At 40.2% G+C, this 21,905-nt stretch overlaps 1 long non-coding RNA gene across 1 annotated transcript in view; it reads left to right on the plus strand.

Annotated features, from left to right (window-relative positions):
• LOC148109760 (uncharacterized) overlaps positions 1–21,905 on the plus strand; it is a 37,357-nt gene that overhangs the window by 8,541 nt on the left and 6,911 nt on the right. Inside the window, exon 2 of the long non-coding RNA XR_015724661.1 lies at positions 1,579–1,681. This is a non-coding gene — a long non-coding RNA (uncharacterized LOC148109760). The remainder of the gene's footprint in view (positions 1–1,578; positions 1,682–21,905) is intronic.

Here is a 21,905-nt window from a genome sequence, read left to right on the forward strand (position 1 = left end):
CTTTTCACATGGGAGATTTATCTCCAGCTTTCAGGGAAGGAGAACGAACGGAGGAAGGTCAGAGCGACCTTTCTGCACCTGCCATTTTCTCAGATTCCTTCAGCTTAAGAAATTCAATAAGCCAAGGTGCCATATTTGGGGGTAGCATATCCTGAACCCCGTCATGCCCAACAAATTTATCTTTGGCAATAAATAACAATTCCAGGGGGAACATCTCCCTCTCCCTCTTATATATAGTTTTTGGAATAATATTGAGATCCTGCTATCTATATTATACAATAAATATTCCATATTTTTTCAGAAAGCCAGGGTACTTAGAGTATTCATAAAGCTGCCAGTCTGTGTAATTCATCAAATAGATGAGCACACCCATCTATGAAATTTTAGCCTTCCTTCATTTCAGTGTTTAAAACAAGCCAGCTAGTTTTACTAAACATATGTATCTAACATTTACATATATCCTGTGCATAAATTCTATTTTCTGATTGCTATGAAGGCATATTTAGTTGACACTGCAGCATATAACAGATAGGGATGCCAGGTAAGAATTTTTAGACATGGCGTCATTTTATTAAGAGATACTTTCTTTTCTGATAAATGGCTTTGAAAGCAGCTCTAAGACTTTTCCTCTCCTCATCTCCCCCACCTCGCAGTGCACTTTTGTCAGTACACCTTTGTAACCCGCCTGGAGAGAATTATAATCTGCAGCGTGACTTTCCCTGCCATTAATCTTCCTCCCATTTTAGGGGTCTGAAAGAAAAAATCCCTAGAGCATGTTTTCTCCTGGCCTCTGAGTCATCCTGTTAGCTTCCTTAGTCGCAGATAAAAGAGCAGTCTTGTGCGCTCACCGCTGGTCTCTGGGGGCAGGGAAGCCATGCAACAACTCCATAGCTCAGATTTTTCCATGAAGGATTCATGCGTGTCACCAACCAGCCGAAAATCAACCCCATCAACTTCGGTTAAGGTGTCACTATAAGCAGAAGATGTTTTCATAGCCAGGACACAGCTCTGAAAAGAAGGAAATGACACGTGCAATTGAAATCTTAAATATATTATCATTCAGGGTGTGTGGAAAGATTTCTTTTAAAAGCTTTCATAAAATAACATTTTCTGCCAGCAGCAGCATTTTATCACCAGTTGCAATAACCAACTCCTTAAATGCATGACTTCCCTTAGAAGTCATGAATAAGCCAATTCTGATTCCTGGGTACATAAATTGTCCAAGATGTCTCTTCCAAGTACCAAATTATATGTCTATATTCTGCCCACAGGAGAGCCCTGAGATGATCTTATAGCCTTGCGTTATTCCCTGAAATACTCCACCAAGGTAGGGCAAAGAACACAACTCCCAATCAACATAGTATGCAAACGGTACCACTTAAAAGTATCTGCAATGTCTGTCACTAAGTCCCACGATCAATATTACTGGAAGGTTCACCAGTATGTCAACACTTCATTCTTTCTTCACCAAGAAATATGAGTTAAAACTCAGAAAAGACTTTTACCTCATGGGTCACTGGTCACTAATTGTTCCAGTCAACATTCATCAACACCTCCTGAAACCTCCCTTTGTTCCAGGCACCTGTCGGAGGAGCTCTGGGGCAGATGTGCCCGAAGGGGCCTGATCCTTCCAAAGGCCACAGTAACGGGCCCAGCAATCGGCTAGCGGTTTATCGTGCAGGTAACAGAAAAGATTTATTCTGGGTATCCTAGAGGTGTGTCTGGAAAATCATGTTGATTGCTTATTACTAGTAGCTAAATTTCACTTATTTATATTCATGGTGACTTAAACCAGGGCTTCTCAAACTATTTCTGGTGAAGTATCAGTTTTTTAAAATGCTGAATTCATGCAGACTTTGTTTAAAATACAATAAAAATGAAGTGCTAGAAAAAATAATTTTAAAAAGATATAGAATGTTATATATATATATATACATGTTATATATGTATATATATATAATGCCAAAATAGAATGCTACATTGTATTATTATTATTATATCATCATCATTAGGCTATATTATTATATATTATTATATAATTATTATCATGACTCTAACAAATTGCTATTAAAGTTCCTAAATGCTTCCTCCCGGTTTCTGGGTTTATCTCATCACAGACTGATTCACCTACTGGTGCTGGTCTGTAGATCAGGCTTGAAATAACACTGATCTAAATCATAGCCTTTTGTGCTTTAAATATCCTTATATGCTTTAAGTGTGTGTCTTTATGAATTGTAATCAAACTGTGATGCAAATATTTTCAGAGACATCTTTTCGCAAAACAGGAAAGATCACATATTTGCTAGTGCAGTGGTAAATATCCCCCAACCCCCTCCCTAGGAACAGAATATAATTGTGGAATCAACACTGGCTTGGGATCCAAACAGACCGCTTGAATCCCAAACCAGTCATGTCATAACTGTGTGAACGTTGGTGAGTTAATTTACCACTCAGCTTTTTTTCCTGTCTGTAAAATGGGGTTGTCGAATGACTTCCTCTCAAGATCGTTGTGAAGATTAAATACAATGATGTATAAAAGACCCCGGGAATGAAGTCTTCCTACAGTGGATGGAGCTATCATTATTATGAATGGTAAACCGGGGGCTCCTCTGAGCAGGTTGTGGGCAAAAAACACATTTCTTCGTATATGCCTCAGCAGCTAGCTCAATACCCGACAATAAATGCTTACGGGAGTCAGTAGAAAGGAAGGGGAAGAGGAGGTGAGTACAAAAGAAAGAAGGAAGGGAAGAAAAAAAGAAAGAAAGGAGGGGGGGCACTGCCAGCAGTGATAGATCAAGATTTCTCTCCCTTTCATGAGTTTGAGAAGGTGCTTTATTATAACTTGCAGAAATTGGAATGGATGAGACATAAATTCCTTGGTTTGTAGCCAGTGAGGGTTCAAAGTAGGGTCACTATCTTTCCTTTGGCATCGGACACCCACCCTGGGTAATCCACAGTGTCACTGAGCCATGTACTCAGCATTGTGCTAGGCGTGCAGAGCACGAGGTGGGGTGACTTTGGAACACACCTACTTAATTGGGGGGGAGAAAGATGACATAACTTGATATCATCTTGAAAACTAGAAATTATCCATAGCTTCCAAAAGAGCCAGGCTTGGCAGTTTTTTGTGAACAAATACAAAGAAAGTGTGTCAGTGGTTTCTAGTGTGTAACTGAAGTTGGGTGTCATTATTCAGAAGGTCGATCTAGGGGAGCAGAGCTTGCTTCGCAGACAGAAGTGGCAGTGTGGGCTAAGTGAGGTTATTTATAACTGCCACGGTTCAGGATTGCTGATGGAGGCTGCAGAGTACTATTTCTTTTTGCAGATGACGTCAATTATTTTGGTGTGTGTTCTTGGAACGTGGTCTTTTCTAAATGGCTGTTAACTGGCCGCAGCTGTTATAGGAAAAGATATTGGTCTTTGGCCTTTTGTGATTACAGTAATAAAACCTGTAACTGGGTATTAGTGTTCAATGATTTATTTTAAGACTACAGCCTGTTCTCTCCTCTTTTGTAGGGAAGGATTGCCTTTGGAGAAACTACATTTTATTCCTCCAAAGAAAGAATCACCATTTCCTATATTCCCTGGAAGTATATAACCCAATGTCTTTTTTTTCTTGCGCTTAATAAAAAAAGCATTTCTGTGATTGTTTTAAGTACATAACTTGGTACTTCCAGTAAGAGAAAGATTTTAGTTTTCACTGCAGCTAATGTAAAATAGTCACCTATCAGCAACACTACAATATTCTCTGCTGTAAGAATACCTAATATGGTATTTACTTCTCTGTATAAAATTGATAATGGCATCTTTTCTCTGCAGTGATTCTCTTTTATTTTCAGGGATAGGTAAAGGAAAATAGATAGGCTTACCTGGGCACTAAAGAATTCATCTCCATTCCTACAAGAAATTCTGATTTTCATCATGTTGAGCTTAGGAAGTTCTTTAGTTGCCTTTAATTTTGATTTTTAAAAAATTAATTCTTCAGTTGGATAAATCTTTCCAACTAAATCCAAGAAGATAAGTCCTAGAAGCTGATCAACGAAATGAAGGCCTTTGTAAAAGCCTTTTCAGGGCGCCTGGGTGTCCTACTCTTGGTTTCAGCTCAGGTTGTGATCTCATGGGTCGTGGGATAGAGCCCCACGTTGGGCTCCCTGCTCAGCACGGAGTCTGCTTAAGACTCTCTCTCCCTCGGCTCCTCCCCCCTGCTCTCTCTTTCCCTCTCTCTCAAATAAATAAAATCTTAAAAAAAAAAAGGTCTTTTCCCCTTTGATGCATTAAACGTTTGTAAGCATCAAAATTCTACGTGTACAATCAGTGATGTAGATGTAATGCCTCATCTTGAATATCCGCATCCTTCAGCCCACCAGGACAAGAAAGCAGGCAGAGTCTGACGCTGGAAGAATCAGATGGCCCAGGGGAAAATGATGAGATACATTTTACAGTCCTTTGATTTCCTCCTAACTCAGTGGGCCTTTGATTCCTGGTTTGAATTTATAAGATTTATTATCATTCTACTTGCAATAAAAATATGTTTATTTTTCAAGTAGTAATACTCTAAGAATGGAGGAAGAAATTACTGTAACATAATGGAATGCAGAGCTTTAAGAGCTTTCAAAAAATGACCAATATAAACAACTGGCTATTTAGGGTCGATGATGGATTTTCTTTTGTTCTGGCAAGATATAAGAGAGAAAAATGATTCCTATAGTTATCTTCCTTTATCGGTGGTAAACAAAGATGGAGATTAAGACCCATCCTGGCATGGATGCGTGCCATTCATAGTGAGAGTCATTTATGCAAACCCTGGAGCAGAATTTGGCTCTGTGTTGAAGCTGTGATGATCCCCATCTGGGTCCCTTAAATCGCCTAAGGGAGCAGGGTCCTATGTTTAACACCAACTCCCAATTTTTTTTTTTTTTTTTTTTTTTTTACCAACTCCCAATTTTTAATGATATCCGGGGACACCCAAATCACATCTTCTGGATTTGTCTCCAGTGACCCTGTCCTGACCTTTGGTCCTGATTTAAGCCTTCAAAAATGAGACCTGCGTTCAAGTTGATTTTGTATCGTGTATCTGAAGATACAAACTATTTCTCTTTCTCTTCGTTACCTTCTACCGCTCTGAGACAAGCGCTTCGCTGTTTCATTGTCTCAATAAGTTGAATACTTAAAGGGTAGGTTTTCATACATTTTGTTTCTTTGTAATCTTATTGCACGGTCCTGGGAGAAGGGTGAAGTTGGAGGTTTTGTGCTTCTCTCCAAAGCTGACTGCCCCTCGTCCCTTCCTTGTTAGGTGCTGCTGCCTTTGTATGTCCCCTCACTCCCTAGCAAACTTGTCTTTGCATCCCCATTTATACAAGCGTTCAAATAACTGATCACAACCTAAAGCAATGGTTCTCAGCCCACAGTGCACATCAGCATCACCCGGGGAGGAAAAATGCACCTGCTTTGGTTCTCCTCCAGACTTAATGACTCAGTATTGCTAGGAATGGGAACAGGAATATTTATTTCTTAAAAGACCATGAGTATTCCTGATTACTGACCTTCCACCGAATCTGCATTTTAATAGGTTCAAAACCTGCAACTAAAGCCACTCCGATCAACTAAAGAATTTTAAGCAGCCACCAAAGAGAAATGCAGAAAGCCAAGAATTCCCAGGACATACTGGGTGGAGGACTTTGGCTCCAAATTCCTTGCTTTTAACAACTACATTTTTTTTTAAACAATAGAATATTTTATGAAGTTTTTGGGGTTTTTTCTGACAAAAAACTGGGTGTTCTTTACAGGAAACATGAAAAGAAAATAAGAAAGAAAATAACTGTAAGACATAGAACTTTTAACATTTTGGCTTATTTCCTTCCATTCTTTAGGCAATTGTTTGCATTTTGATTTTTGATTTTTAAAAAATTGGCCTTATCTTTTTCATATTCTTTTCTGCCAGTAAACCTTCATTTTGTTCTATGAATGTATGGTCTACATCTGATTCTTTCTCTTTCTCTATCTGTCCCTCCGTCTCTCCCTCTCCCTCCCTCTTCCTCCCTCTTTCTTCCTCTCCCTCTTTCTTTCTCTCTCTCTCTCTCTCTCACACACAGTGCCTAACATAGTGCCTCTCCTATTTTATGTGCTCAATAAATATGTGCAGCCTACATAAATTTGGTGACCCAGTTTTGGACTCCTTACTGGGCATTCACAGAAACATAGTAACAAGTATTATAATGGTCTCTATTCCTTGCTTTCTCAGTCAGCTTCAAAAGAAAATATTTTTTAGGATAATTGTGTAAAATATATATATATATAGTAGAATTATTAAATACAATTTGAGTGGCTCTTTGATCTTTCAAAATTACTCATTGGCAATTTTAAAGTTAAAAAGAAATCTGTCTTCTAAGAAATAAGACTTCTGCTTCTCCCTTAATTTCTTCCGAAAGTATCACTTCTAATTCCATTCAGCATAAGGTTTGGTTGCATGTATTAGTAATCCCAAGAAGAATGGCTTTAAACAAGAAAAAGTCCAAAGGTAGATAGTCCAGTGCTGGCAGGGCATTTCTGTGGCCAATCAGAGACCATAGCTCCTTCTTTCTTCCTTCTCTACCATTGTTTGTATGTGTCTTTCATCCTTAAAGTCTACCCACAGTCAAATTTGGCTATTGGAGTACCACCCTTTACATCCATATTCCTGGCAAGAAAAAGGAGGAAAGAGAAAAGGGGAAAAGAGAGAGCATCTGGACTGAGTTAGTGCCTGTTAGGGAGCAAGCCTAGAAGACACACCCATCCATTTGTTTGCATCTCAGTTGAGCCCTGGCTTCAAGGGAAGCTGGGAAATGTGGTCAGCTGCTACTAAGAATACAATCATGGTTCTGTTAATAAGAAACAATGGGCAATAGAAATTGTACAGGCAGCTAGCACGTAAGAGACCACAGCAAAGTCTTTTATGTCATTCAACAATCAAGATGCAAATAACAAAACACCTACCAACAAGGAGCTTAAATAGTAAATTTCATCCTAAAAATTTAGGATGGTTCAGGGTTGTTTCAGAAGTTCAAGGATGTTATCAAGGTCTGGGCACCTTCCAACTTTCTGTTATGCCATTCAAAAATATACCAACAATGTCTTTCTCTGTAGCCAAAAAAAATGGCTGCATTGTGTCTTCACATTACAATATCCAAACCCTCGAAAGGGCCAGTTCTCATCTGTGTCTCTTCAGAGAAGAAACCTCCCAGCTGAAAACGGCATCACGTGCCCATGCTTACACCAATCATTGGCAAGAGTAATGGAATTACAACTGGTTTACAGTAATGAATCAGTGAGTCCCTCCTGGGGTGGAGTATGTGAGAAGGCAAATACTTGAACAAAATCAGGGCTCAGCTACCAAGGAAGAAAGAAAGTAGTCAAGGTGGTAGGGAGAATGACTTTTGGAAAGATGTCTGCCACACTTATTCTATGTTTTATAAAGCACAGATTTACAACTATTCTGAGTAGTACATAGGAAATTCCATGATACCTCATTTATTACTTAATTAGCATTTCCTTTCAAAAGGGCAAAATACAAGCCTGAGATCAGACAATGAATCATTAAACATTAACACACAGGCACAGATTTTCTATAGTTAGAGAAAAATAAAAGGAATGGTACTTTTTGATGAGTAATATCAGTACTCATTAAGTGTTATACTTTTAGCATTATAATGGCACTGGGGAAAAGAAAAAAGTCCCAATTATTCTAAACTTCAAATAATCATCAAATAATTTGCATTTCTCCCACATAGATGGAAATGCATTTTTACTGGATGTTCCACTTAAACTGCTAAGGACGTGAACTGATCAATGAATGTAACATTTTCCTTTATTTTCCCCCCAATTTAGCATTGTTTGTGTGCCCTATTCTATGTGTCCCCACCTTTATTGTTCCCAATAAAGCAAGGCAGCCTTGTATGTTGAAGATTTGAATTTCCTTAGCTCTAAGAGGAAATAGTTGACTTGAATTCCTGGGGACAACGGTACCTGTCTCTCACATGTGTGGCCAATGAGAATAAAAATAACTCACTGAGAAGCACTTTCAAAAAAGTTCCTTTACTCTTTGGGCTTTCCCTTCTGCTGGGAGTGAGGAAATCACCCAACAGCTATCTTTTAACCTGGCGGTTGGAAACCACTCACCAAAAATTACGGAGCAGAAATAAAGGATGTGCGTTGGTTCCTGGTGACAACCTGGAGCATCTATACCAGCTCTGGGCTGCCTCCGTCTCCACTTCTACATGAAAAATTGAACCCTTACCTATTTTAGCATTGTGATCAGGTCTCTTTTTGGCAGAAGCATTAGTGTCCTAACCAATTCATGTAACTGACCCAACCACCTTGGGAGTATTGTTAGGACTAATCTCTTTTTTCATGATGACATACTGATAAATCATGGGGTCAAAATCCAAACACAGTTTTATCTGGCCCTAAAGTACATACGTTTAATTATCAAGCTATCTGGTAAGCCAAGCTGTGGTGGTCTATCTGCTTAGTCAGGGGTAGGGTGGGAGAGGGGCAGTTCAGACTCTGGAGCAAGAACCAGGTCACCAGAAACCAAAGGAAGGAATCCTTGCAGGCGGATGTGTGTGTGCACAGTGACAGGGCCCAAGAAATAGAATCGTGCGGATGAGGGCAGCCCCATCTGCTTTTTTGTCCTGAGCCTTGCTCTTGAGGTATTTCTGGGCCGGAAACCCGAAGTCAAAATAAAATACACACCTAGCAGTTAGAGCCCTAGCTGAGTTGATGCCGATCCTGGTAAGTCAAATCTCGGAGAAGAAATTTTGATCTGAATTAACTAGTTTAATTGTCTGTGAAATCCAAGTTGACCAAATAATTGCAAGTTAATCCTCTCATTTAATGCTGTGTCGAGCCTCCCACTCTGATTGGAAAGGTGCTATTTGTATTCTGGGCGTCCTCTGCCTCTATGTAACGGGTATGCCTCCTGTCACTAGCGTGGGGTACAAATGTCAGGGGACATTTGGCAATGTCTGGAGTCATTTTTGGTTGTCACAACTGAGCGATGTCACTGGCATCTACCTCCAAGGCACAGGACACATGCCCCAGCACGGAGAATTATCCAGGCCAAAATGTCCATAGTGTTGCCGTTGAGAAACCACGCTGTAGTCAAACAGTACTTAGTGAAGGGAGAACTAGGCACTTCCACCTGTTAATGACACTCCAATCAGTGATTTCCGGCTCCCAAGTAATAGTTAAACCTGGCCTCTTGATTCAACAAGTTAAGCAGCTAATTGATCATACTCTATTGCATGTTTTCCATTGTAGATGTAGCCAAAAAGTGTAGCTGACAGGCTTCTCAAATCCTTCACCCTTTCTGTTTCAAGTCTTCGTGTTTACTGGAAGGTCATTAAGTTGCTTTGCTTTTGAAGTCCATTTATTACTTCTAAATCTAGTGCAGTCTATTTAGTCCTTTCTTAATGCTGTCTAGTGAAACATTAATGAGGAGCTCACGCATAGTCATAGAATTTGTCTGATTACCTCATTTATTTTTAACGAGCTTGCTGCTTACACTTCAGGATAACCTAACAGAAATTGGATAATGTAATTCTCTCTAGGTGGAGTGCCCCTAAATTTGACTCTAAATTATTAATCACGTACTCTGAGGACATTAAAGAGTCTTTTGCCCATAAATTTACCTAAATCTTTGACTACATAATTCTATCAATATATTCGCTTCCCAGAAATGTCTTTTAACCAATTATTGTGGCTGAAAACATTCAATTTTCTTCAGAGTGAAGTCCTCAGAATTCAAAACCCGAGAAAATTGAGCTCCGGCATAAGAGCCAAACTTGCGCCCACGGTTAAGCATTGTAGCCACATCAGTTTCCTAAGAAGAAAAGTGAATTGCTATTTTAAATATCAATTTGTGGCTTTCAGAATCAAGGTACTATCTTTAATTCAATCTATTTCTGTACCTAGATCATCGAGGCTTGTTATATACGGTTTTCTAATTCTCACCTTATGGATTTGAGCACAAAGTTTCACTAATTTTCTACCACTTTTATGGCTACTGAGTCCCACGGTAGCAATGATTACAAGATTACTCGGCCAGTAAAAGTTTATTTGACAACTGGAAACATCTTAGCACAAAAAAGATTAAATCAGTTGTCCTTATCAATAAACCCCAAACTTCTGTAACCCAGCCCTTTTCTAAGAACGCTAGCAAATATGTCTTTCCAATAGGGCAAGAATAGCAATGAAACTCGGCCTGCAAATGTTGTGAAGAGTCCTACATAATCCTGACTCTACCGATCCTAAGTACTCCATCCCAAAACAACCACAAACTCATTCTGTCGATTCATGGGAGCTATAAATCAATTCAGGCTGTGTTTATCCTAGAATCATTATAAAATATGACAAAAGAAGCCTTCTACTGAATTAGTCAGCCTCCGGTCATCAACACAAGAGCACAATGAGGATGACCAATACTTCCCAGACTCTCCTAATCCACCACCATTTCTCTCGGCCAAAACCAGTTGGTTTGATTGAAAGCTGGAGAGATAATGTTGCAGCGAGCGTATCAACTCGGTAGGACGACGTTTGTGGAAACACCACAAATAGGGCTGTCAAGCTAGTCATTTTGGTCATGGAGATTCACGTGTTAGGGCTCCAGTGGACTAATTAGGCTTATTCTTTTGCTCCAGTGGACTAATTAGTCTTTATTCTTTCAGTTCAGAAATAGACCCAGAAGTCGAATGAAGATCAAAATATGAAATTTATTGCAGTTAAGCTGGACTAGAGTAAGCTGCTAGCACCTATGAGTAAGTCAGACTTCCTGTTCTTTCCTGAGCTGCACACAGAGGGAGGACCCTTGACAGACCAAGGATGCCCTTGAGCTTGTCATCTGAGGTGAAGAGTATATATCCCGGGACAGTCTAGTTGAGAAAAGATGGATGCCAATAGCTCAGCACTCTTCTAGCAATCCTACCGTGGAAGGAGCTGGCAAAAGAAGGGAGGCAGAAGCTTCTATCCAATACTTCCAAGAGCCTGGAAGTTCTTACTTTATGAGTCATAGCTGAAAAGCCAGAACAAGGGGAAACTGATCCCTGACTACCCCCAAATCTCATTGCTTTGCAAAACCAGGGACTGAAATTTTCAGCTTCCAGTCGTCAGTCTTTAGGTATAGAAATAGAAATAGTCTTTATCCTTAAAACAGGCTTCGCTTTTAAGGTCCAATGACTACACTGTGGAATTGATGGCTCAGTGTTGGATGAAATATTTAATTTCATCAACCAGTGCTCTTTTGTGTGGAGATGACCAGATTATATTAACTTCAATAATTGAGCAAATCTCTAGTGTCTCCTTGATGACAAGGTTAAGATTAGACAAATAATAATATGGTCCTCATCACAAAAAAAATTCTTTGTAACTATGTATGGTGATGGATGTTCACTAGACTAGTGTGGTGACCACTTTGTAATATATACAGATACCGAATCATTATGTTGAACACCTGAAACTGATATAATGCAATATGCCACTTGTACCTAAATTAAAAAATAGCCACTTGGGTGGCTCAGTCAGTTGAGCGTCAGGCTTCAGCTCAGGTCATGATCTCAGGGTCCTGGGATCTAGCCCCGCATGAGACTCCCTGCTCAGCGGGGAGTCTGTTTCTCTCTCTCCCTCTGTGCTCGATCATGCACTCTCTCTCTCTCAAATAAATAAAATCTTAAAAAGAAATAGCGTGGTAAAGGAAGCTTGGAAATAATTTTGAACAGTGGTTCTTAACTCTGGTTGCACATTCGAATCACGTGATGAATGTTAATAGATAAACATGGATGGCAGTCCCCTTTCTCAGAGGTTTTGATCAAATTGGTCTCAGGTGTGGCTCAGACATCAGGATTGGAAGAGTCCCCAGCAGGGCTTCCACATTTGTAAAGGATTTCCTGGTAGACGCCGCCCGCCCGAGCCAGGAGTCAGGGCTTGGCTCAGGCTGTGCTCTCCCCCCACACCCCTCCGCAGCTCTTTTTTGATCAGTATAAAACTGCCTGAGTATTCACATTGGCCCTGCTCCCCAGTTGAGGAAGTCTGGAAATTGAAGGGGAACTGAATTGAGGACAGCTATTAAAGTACTGAATTAGAAGCAGCAAACCTGGGGGGCTAGTCTGAGGTCTGTCCCTTATAAACTCTGTAACCTCAGAGACTTCTGCCCTCTGGGATCCTGTGCTCTCCTTTGTTACAAAGTCTAACAGGAGTGTATTGAGTCTCTGTTTCAGCTACGGGAACTCTAGAGCCAGTTTTGTTCCATCTCATGCAAGACCCAATACAGGGAGTGTATTAGACTAAGAACCAGTTTTCAACTCCAGAGGAGGTGTTAAAAGTAGCTCATCCCCCTAAATAAGTGGCTTTTTACCCAGAGACACATTCACAGAGCAAGGACAAAGCAAGCAAACTTATTACTGAATCTGATCCTCCTAAAACCCAATGGGGAAGGAAGGAGGGGATTCCTGACCAAATCTGGGGATTTATGGAGTACAGAATCTCACCACTCCTGGCAGGATTTGGAGTGTTCCCAAGGTGCAGAAGGGACTGTGGGGCTGTTTGCTAGGTCAGGGTCCACAGGGAGACTAGCTCTTTTGCTCAAGAACAGAACATCGTCCCTTTGGCAGATCTCTGGAAACAGAACCGGTAACCAGCCTGAGGCTTTAGCCACTAATTCTCAAAAGTTAGCATGCATAAGAATGACTTAGAGAAAGTGCTAAAACCCAGATTCCTGGTCTCTGCGCTCCCACTGCCCGCTCCAGAGTTTCTGATTTATTAGGTCGGAAATGGGTCTTGAGAGTTTGCTGCTCCTGCTGGTCCGGGGAGCACACCCTGAGAACCACTGCTTCAGGCCATCTTAGAGCCACTGGTCCCCTCCCCCCAGACAAGGCATTCACAATGCATTTGGGCCACTAAAATCCTCAGACAACTTCTGAATCCAGTTGTATTTTTTGTGAAAGGTATTTCCAAATTTTAGGTTTCATCAGGATTTTTGTACAATATTGACTTTAACCAAAGACAAATTTGTTATTCCATTAAGTTGCAAAGACAAAACAGGCGCAAACGCACACGCACAACTTGACCTTCTATTTGACAGATTAACATCACAGATAAAGATCACATTGACGTTTGCTTCTACATATCTTGTTTGATTGTTTTAAAAGTTCCATATGGTGACTGTTAGTAAATATGTCCTTTTCTCCACTTGTAGCCAAGAGACTATTATCTTTCTTGCTATTATAAATAACGCCCCAATGAACATTATTTAAGTATAATATTTTCCCCCAGCATTTTGGATTGCAAATACAGCTACTGTCATACTGAGTGAAATTATCCTTCATGCACTGTATTAGCCTGGATTCTCCAGAGAAACAGAACCAACAGGATATAAAAGGAGATTTAGTAAGAGGAATAGGCTCATGCAATTATGGAGGCTGAGAAGTCCCACCATCTGCCATCCGCAAGCTGCAGACCGAGGAAAGCCAGTGCTGTAATTCAATCTGAGGTTGAAGGCTTGAGAACCAGGGGAGCTGATGATGTAAATCCCAGGCAGGAGTCGAGATGAGATATCTCAGCTGCAGAAATGAGGCAGAAAAAAAGGGGAAAATTCCTCCTTGCTCTGACTTTTGTTCTATCCAGGTGCTCAATAGAGTGGATGATGTCCAGCCACAATAGGGAGGTCATCTGCTTTACTGAGCCTGCCAATTCAAATACTAATCTGATCTGGGGGCACCTGGGTGACTCAGTCAGTTAAGCATCCAACTCTTGATCTCAGCTCAGGTCTTGATCTCAGGGTCATGAGTTCAAGCCCCACACTGAGTGCCACATTGGCTATGGAGCCCACTTAAAAGCGAAAAAAAATTAAAAATACTAAACTGATTCAGACATACTCTCTTAGACATGTCCAGAAATAATGTTTAACTGGATATCTGGGCATCCTCTGATCCAGTCAGGTAGACACATAAAATTAACCATCATATGCACATTTAAAAAATTCCTCTTCCCAGCAAATGGTTCTGACTATCCCCTCAACTTCCAGTCCTGGGGCCTTGTTGGATTGTGGTTGCACTAAGTGCTTATTCACTCAGACAATATCTGTTGAGCACCTACCAATGTTCTGTGCTAGATGCTAGGCATACAGTGGTAAACAGGACCAATTATGGTCCTTAGTTTTATGGATCTTACATTTCTGAGGGAGACAAAGAAGAAAGAGAGAGGTATATGTGTGTGGAGAGGAGGGGATAACAAGTAATTGCAAGTGATAATACCAACGATGAAAGAAAAAATGAGGTGCTAAAATCAAGATTAATAAAGATGGATGGTTGCCAAGAAAGGCCTTTCCAAGGAGTCATTTAAGCTGAAACTGAGGTTAGGGAATAGCTAGCCATGCTGCTGTAGGTAGAAGATTCCAGCTTAAAAAAGTTATAATTGCAAAGGCCCTGTAGTGGGCAAGAGTACCAGGTAGAGAAACTGAAGGAAGAACAGTGCAACTAGAACCAAAGAACAGTAAAGAGAAAGAGAAAGAGGATATAGCAGTAAAATACTTTGTAAGCCATTATAAAAAGTTGGGGTCTTATTCTCAGTGAATGGATAATTTTAAGCAGGGGAATTATATAATCAGATTTTTGTTTTAAGAGTGTCACTTTTGCTATCAAGTGAAGAATGGATTAGAGAGGGAAGACTGAAAGTGGGGAGATCAATTAAAAGGTCATTGTGTTGTCCAGGCAAATGATGGTACAAGGGACTAAGGGAGCTGGTGAGTAAAGGTCAGAGATGTGGTAAAGGAAATATATTTAGAAGTAATCCATCCGGGATTTCCTGATACGTGGGGATGAGAAAGTGAAGGAAAGGGAAAAATTGAGGATAATACATATATTTTGGGCTTGAGAAATGGAAAAAGTAGTTATATAAGTTACAGCTCTGGGTAAGACTTGGGCAGGGAAGAGAAGGTTGCCCATGCGGTAAATGAAGTGACAGTGGGCTGTCCCACTGAGGCATTCCCGAGTGGTTTTCCAGGACTCCCTCTAAGGAAGTCAGCCAATGGGAGACTATGAGACAATACTCTGTTCTCTTTTCCAATCTCCATGATCTCTTTCTTTTGGAAATCTTCTCCCCAAACCAGGCTACAGGTGCAACAGTCTTCCCAGTTACCTAAATCTACAGACCAGAGCCCTTCCCATCTACTCTCTCTTGCTACTTCTGTAGCTCTTAAGGATTTCCCTGCTAATTACATGCACACACAAAACAGATATTAAGAACTTTTAAGTTCCAATTCCTGGTTCCCTTCTTCCATCCAGTCATGATAAATGGAAGCCCAGATGAGTTCCTTGCTCTGAGATTTTACTTCTAAGAGGGGACTTCACCAACTTCTCCATCTCAAACCTTCTTGCCCTAGTTCTCCTTGCACCCAGCCCCAGTTCTGATAGACTGTTTCCTCCTGGAATGCTTCACTTCGGACACCATGGGGGTCCTGAAGCCATTAGGTACTCTCTTTCTTAAATATGTGTATTATTGTCTAGGGGTGCTATAGGAAGTTACCAAACTGCGTGGCTTTCAAAAAGGAAACTTATTCTCTGACAGTTCTAGGAGTTCAAAATCAAGGTGTCAGCAGGTCCGTGTTCCCTCTGAAGGCTCTAGGGAGGGATCCCTCTTTGTCTCTTCTGGCTTCTGGTGTTCCCTAACTGTGACAGCGTCACTCCAGTCTTGCCTCCATCTTCACATGGCGATCTTCCCTCTGCATCTCTGTCTGTGTTCAAATTTTTCTCTACTTATAAGAACACCAGTCGTGTTGGATTAACATCTATAATGATTCTATTTCCCAATAAGATGACATTTTGAGGTCCTGGGGGTAGGGCTTCAACATACCTTTGGGGGAGGCACAATTCAACCCATAACAGTGTGTGATTTACATTTCTTATGATTACAGACTGTGTGACATCTGTCTCTAGATTTTTCCACCTGCCACCCATGGTGGACCACAGTGGGCTGTCCCACTGAGGCATTCCTTCCAAACTCTCCTGGTAGCTTCAGGAACTTCATGGAGATCCAGAGGTGATGTGCCTGTAAAGCTTGCTCCACAGTATCATATAATCAGGCCACCTGCTTATATATTTTTAATATGCAAAATAGTCATCAGGCATGCTGAATATTTTGTTGGCCTGATCCACGCACTTTTTTCCACGGAGGCAAGCTGCATGGGAAATAAGTTATCAATTGCTTCTCGGCCTTTTGACTAAGATCAAGTGTGGAAATCAAGTTACCAGACACTTTTTGGAAAGAATGGAATAAGCTGGATAGTGTGGGATGGGAGGCAGAAGTTTTACAATTTGGACATTTGGTGGCATCCACCCAGGACTACAATCAGAAGGCCATTAGAAGGGCGCCATCTACAATCTGTGCTTAAATGACACAGCTAGTCTTCTCTCTGACAAGTAATTTCTACCTCCTTGGCTGACAAATCCCCTCCCTGTCCCTATTATTTAGATACATATTTATATTTTCTATCGGATTAATGTCCATTCTTTCTGCCTTGGGAACCATTTGGTCCTGTTAAGGTACTCACTAATCTCTGCACTGACCCATTAGGAATTCATTTAGTTTAATACTGAAAAGGTAGCTTTATTCCCAAGGTTTTGAGGGACACAGTGACAGCCACCCTACAGGGATTTTGTTCTCCTTTAGTGTCTTTGCCTTTGTGAGAGCAGAGACAGTATATTCAGATGGGTCGGAGGGAAGGAAGGTAAAGATCCCAGCAAAGAGGTTATCTTGTACAGTACACTACAAACTCTCGGGAATGTGGGGGGATAATAGGAAGACCCTAAGGAAATGAGGGGCGCATAAGAGTGAAATGAGAGTGGAAACTGACCTCAACTTTGCAATTTTCCCGCAGAGCCAATTCTGACAATATCTTCCTACCCCTTTACAAAGAGCAGCCAGTGGAAACTGAGATGACAACAATGTGGGGTTTTTTTTTCCCTTGTAAAGCTGGGCTCAATTTGAGATGGAATATTAATGGCAAAAGGCTCAATATCTCATTACCAATCCCCATGGGCTTATAGTCCCCAGAAAAGATAAATATTTGAATAGATGATAATAATGTGTATGATAATTTGTAGTCAGCTTGCCACATGCATTTTCATTGAGTCTTTTATTTTAAACTAGTGCTTCTGAGTGACATTTGCAATAATTATATACATATATATTTTGAATTTTAAGCTCAGGATTTGATGATCATTAAGCCCACACAAGCCTTTGAAAAAGAGCAGCGTTCGTATTGATTTACCCAGGACAGGCAACACATTGTCTAGATTCTTTCCCTTTTTTCTTTCAGTTCATTGAGTAAAAATAGATTGAGGCTTACACCAGTTTCCTCAAAATTTTGTTTGAAGGTGAACTTGAGGTCACCTTAATAGCTATCAAAACCCTTCTTATTGTCAAGCTTGGAAAACTTTCCCCAATTTTCTGTTTGAAATGCTGTCTTTGGGGGAACTTTAACCTTCTTCTGACTTCTAATTAGCTTTCCTTCAATAACAAGAGTTCGGTGGGACGGGAAAACAGTCAGAGAGGTTGCCTGGGGCACACGGGTTGCAAAAGTAATGGGACTCCTTTCATCTCTTCCTCTGAAGCAATTCCAAGGATTAATATTGTTGTCTTTAAAGTATGCTTTGGAACCAAGCCTTCCAAAGAAGGTATTGATATATACAAGCAGACACAATTCCCAGATGAGCCATTGGTTGATTTATGCTGATCCATGCATCTACACTGTCACAGATTTGTCTTCAGTGACAACTCTTCAAGATGAGTCATTCTTCCATGGACCCTTCACAGACAGCCTATTATAGATCCTTCCAAATCCCTGCAGTCAGTACATTCAGAAGTCAAGTACTTTTCCATGAGATGGGGGAAATGGTCCTCAAGTGGAAAGGGAATCTTCCATTCATTTGGATGTGGGTAAGGATGATTGGCCAAGATGTTTTGTCTCAAAAGTCTCCATTCCAAAAGTTCTTTGCTCTATTTTCACATTACTAAGAGACCCAGCCAAGTGAGTTTTTAAAATAAAAAAGAAATCTTTTCTCAAATATAAATGTATTTATCCTTTGATTCATTCTACAAATATTTACAGTGCACCTACTGTGTGTCAGGAAAAGGTACTAATTTTTTGATGTATGACTTTAAACTTCATAGAGCTTACATTCTATTATGTAACATGGATAATAAGCAAGCAAAGACAAAAAAAAAAAAAAAGCCCAGTTGTTTCCAATAGTGATAGTGATAGTTTTGTTTTGTTTTGTTTTTTTAATAAGTGAAGAGGGTAACTGGAGGGTAACTGGGGAAAGAAATTTTATATAGAGCAATCATGGATCACCTGGGGAGGTGACATTTTTGCTGTAATATGAAAGATGAGACAGTCATGAGAAGTGAAAGAAGAGTCTTCCAGGCAGGGGGACTATCAAAGAGAAAAAGTCATGAATCCAGAAAGAATAGAAGTGAAATTTTTAGAACATGATGAGCCAGTCTGCCTGGCTGAAGTTAGATGAGAAATGAGAAGTATGGGAATTTACTGTGGAAGACCTGGGGGACTGAGGGAGACTCCAGTCAAGAGTCCGCTTTTCTCTAAGGCAGTGAGAAACCATTGGGGGATTTCAATCATGGTCTGACTGAGGTGACCCGTTCAATAAATTTACCCATTGACCAGAACCCTGTTTTAAAAAATTATTTATAAAGTTTAGAGCAATAAGTAGTGGATTTTATCAGCCCAGTTTTGTGGCATCTCAAATTGGATGTGATAGTTTTAACAGCTTTTGAATATTCCTGTGAAGTTTTGGTTGACTGGTTCTGTCTTGTCTCCCTAGCAGCATGTTATGGAATGGTCAGCTGGTCAGCTGGTCAACCGCTCCTGATTTATAGAGCGGTTTAGTCTTTTGTGAATACATTTAATGTAAAAAATCAGCCATAGCTGATACTTCAACATAGTTTTATGTTTACATTGATTTCTAATTCTTGTTAATGGCAGTTTAAAAGTATAATTTCATTTTTATAATATTTTTGCACTTTTAAGATACTTCCTCCATTATTTCAAGTAACAGATCAACGTTTGTTATTTTCAACCATTTGTAGCTTCAAATTATTATGTGATGTCATTGCTCTTGTCACCTTCTGGTTTATTTCTCCATTTTTAGCCTCTTGGGATTTTTAGCCCCTTTTTAAATTCTTTTACAATTTCATGTTTATGATTAAGGAAATTCAAGTTTGAAGTATTAATCATACAGTGCATTATGCTAACTCCTTCTAGGCATTCTTTCCATCCAGTTGAATAATATTCCTTTTACCACACTGAGTCTTTCTGCAAACTCCTACTGTGTTTATGTATACAATATTTGGTAGTTAGAAATAATGCTTGCAGCATTTGGGGCACCTGGGTGGCTCAGTGGGTTAAGCATCTGCTTTTGGCTTAGGTCATGATCTCAGTCAGGGTCCTGAGACGGAGCCCTACATTGGACTCTCTGCTCAGTGGGGAGTCTTCTTCTGCTTCTCCCTCTCCCTCTGTGCTCTCTCTCACTCCCAAGTAAATAAATAAACTCTTAAAAAAAAAAACTTGCAGTATTTAATATATGGCAGGATTGTATAATCCCCTTCTCATTTGTTTGGGATAATTTAATGTTACCTGAATGTTTGAAAAGTAAGAAATAATATTGAGATATTTTTAAGGGTTTTTTTGTGATAAGTCAGTAAATTCAATAAATTTGGAGATGTTCATTTGGTAAATTGTCATTGAGTGTATTGGATTTCTGTAAACTGGCATTTGGCAAATGGATTTTCAGATAATTCACCCAGAAGTGATTCAATTTCCATTAAAGAAGAAAAAACACTGGCATAAATGTTGATAATGTATATTGAATTCAAGTCTCTACCTTTTGAGAAAAATACAACCTGTTTAGAGAAATGAATGTCTATTTTTTAAAGCTTCCAATTATCAAAATTGCAGAAAATCTTGAAGTCTATTCTCACTCAGCCAGCCATGTTTTATATATGGTTTTAAACATTTATAAAATGTCGTGTTTTCCACTAGACTTTCAGGGCAGGCTTTTCAAATGCTCACCTTTCACAAATAATCCTTTTCTAGGGTGAAAACTCAGTGATTAAGGACAATAGGTTGCTCCAATCCAACAGAGACATGCATTAATGAGTGCTTCTCGTGAAATGTCTTCCTGGATTTTTTTCTCCAACAAAGTTCCTGGTATACTGCCGGATGACTACCCAAAATGCTGTTACAATTGTGGCATTTTATGATTTAAAAGTAATTTAAAAATCGATCCCCTTTGCCATTTACTTTCAGAGGCACTCCCTTGCTTTGTATTGTTTTGAAATGTGGTCAAATGACAGAAGCGTTCCCCGGCCCCCGGAGCCCTGTAAGTCAGAGCTTACGCCTTCCTCTCTCTTAAGCTCCGTTCTGAGAATGGCAAATATTTTGGGTATGTCTTTGCTTTTTTCCTATGTTTCCCTCCCTTTCCGAAGCAGTGCTGACAAACTGCTTCTGAATTTTTGTCCACCTTCTATTCTGCATCTTGCTCAAATTTTTCTCTCCTTTCTTGTTCTTTTTTTCACTTTCCACACTGCTCAGAGAGCCATGTGCAACTCAAAGTGAGTATATTTTAAGAAAAGAATGAGCACTCTCAGTTCTGCAAAAGAAACAAATGTGCTTGAAATCCCAGTATCCTTCTTTGCCCAGGGTAAAGCAGAATGATAAACATCTGAGTTAGAGATATTCAGAAGACAAACATTTCCATTAAACAGGTAACTTTAAATTTTTCATTATTGTTATTACAATAGTATTTGTACTATTGTAATACAATATACACAGTAATAATGCAAGACTTTTTTTTTTAATATTTTTTTTATTTATTTGAGAGAGAGAGAGAATACAAGCAAGGGGAGCGGCAGAGGGAGAGGGAGAAGCAGGCTCCCTGCTCGAGCCTAACGCGGGGTTCTATCCCAGAACCCCAGGATCATGACCTGAGCCAAAGACAGACGCTTAACCAACTGAGCCACCCAGGCACTCTGACTGGTTTTTTTAATGGTTCAATGGTAGGCTGAATGATGCCCCCCATGTTCTAATCCCTGGAACCTGTGAACTTGAACCTTACATGGCAAAGGGATCTTGTGGATGTGATGAACTTAAGGAGTTTGAGATGAGGAGGTTATCCTGGATTATCTGGATGAGCCCAGGGTAATCACAAGTATCCTTAGAAGAGGGAGGTCGAAGTCAAAAAAGGAGATATGGGAGCACCTGGCTGGCTTAGTTGGTATAGCATGTGACTCTTGATTTCAGGGTCATGAATTCAAGCCCCACACTGGGCGTAGAGATTATTCAAAATAGGAGATAGGATGATGAAAGCAGAGGATGGAGTGATGGCATTTCTGGAAGGGGGTCATGAGCTAAAGAGTGTGGGTGGCTCTTAGTAAATGGAAGAGACAAGGAAGCAGATTCTCCCCTAGAGCCTCCAGACGAACGCAGCCCTTTACCCTTGGGAAGAACCTTAGATGGTCAGGGTTCTGTACCTGGTGAAATGATCCAAACCTTCATTCCTTCAGAGGCTGAGTCCTCAATCCTCCTGCTTTTTGTTTGTTGGGTATTATAGTTTTCTATTAACCTTTACTATTGAGCATGGAAATATCAAGAAGAACTCTAGAGAATCCTCTGTGTTCCAGACAGTCCTCCTCAGCCACACTGTGTAGCAACAACTCACTTTCCCCTTGGCAATTGGGATCAGTGAGTCAGCTAGTGGGGCAACATCTTTATCTGCTGTTGACCCAGTGACATAAGGGGACCTGAATGGCCAAATAACAGTCTCATCTTTTAGCATGTTAATGAAGGGTGGACTTGGAGCCAA

Source organism: Ursus americanus, chromosome 6, assembly GCF_024610735.1.
Source record: "Ursus americanus isolate L20-20 chromosome 6, mUrsAme1.1.p, whole genome shotgun sequence".
Classification (NCBI taxonomy): Eukaryota; Metazoa; Chordata; class Mammalia; order Carnivora; family Ursidae; genus Ursus; species Ursus americanus.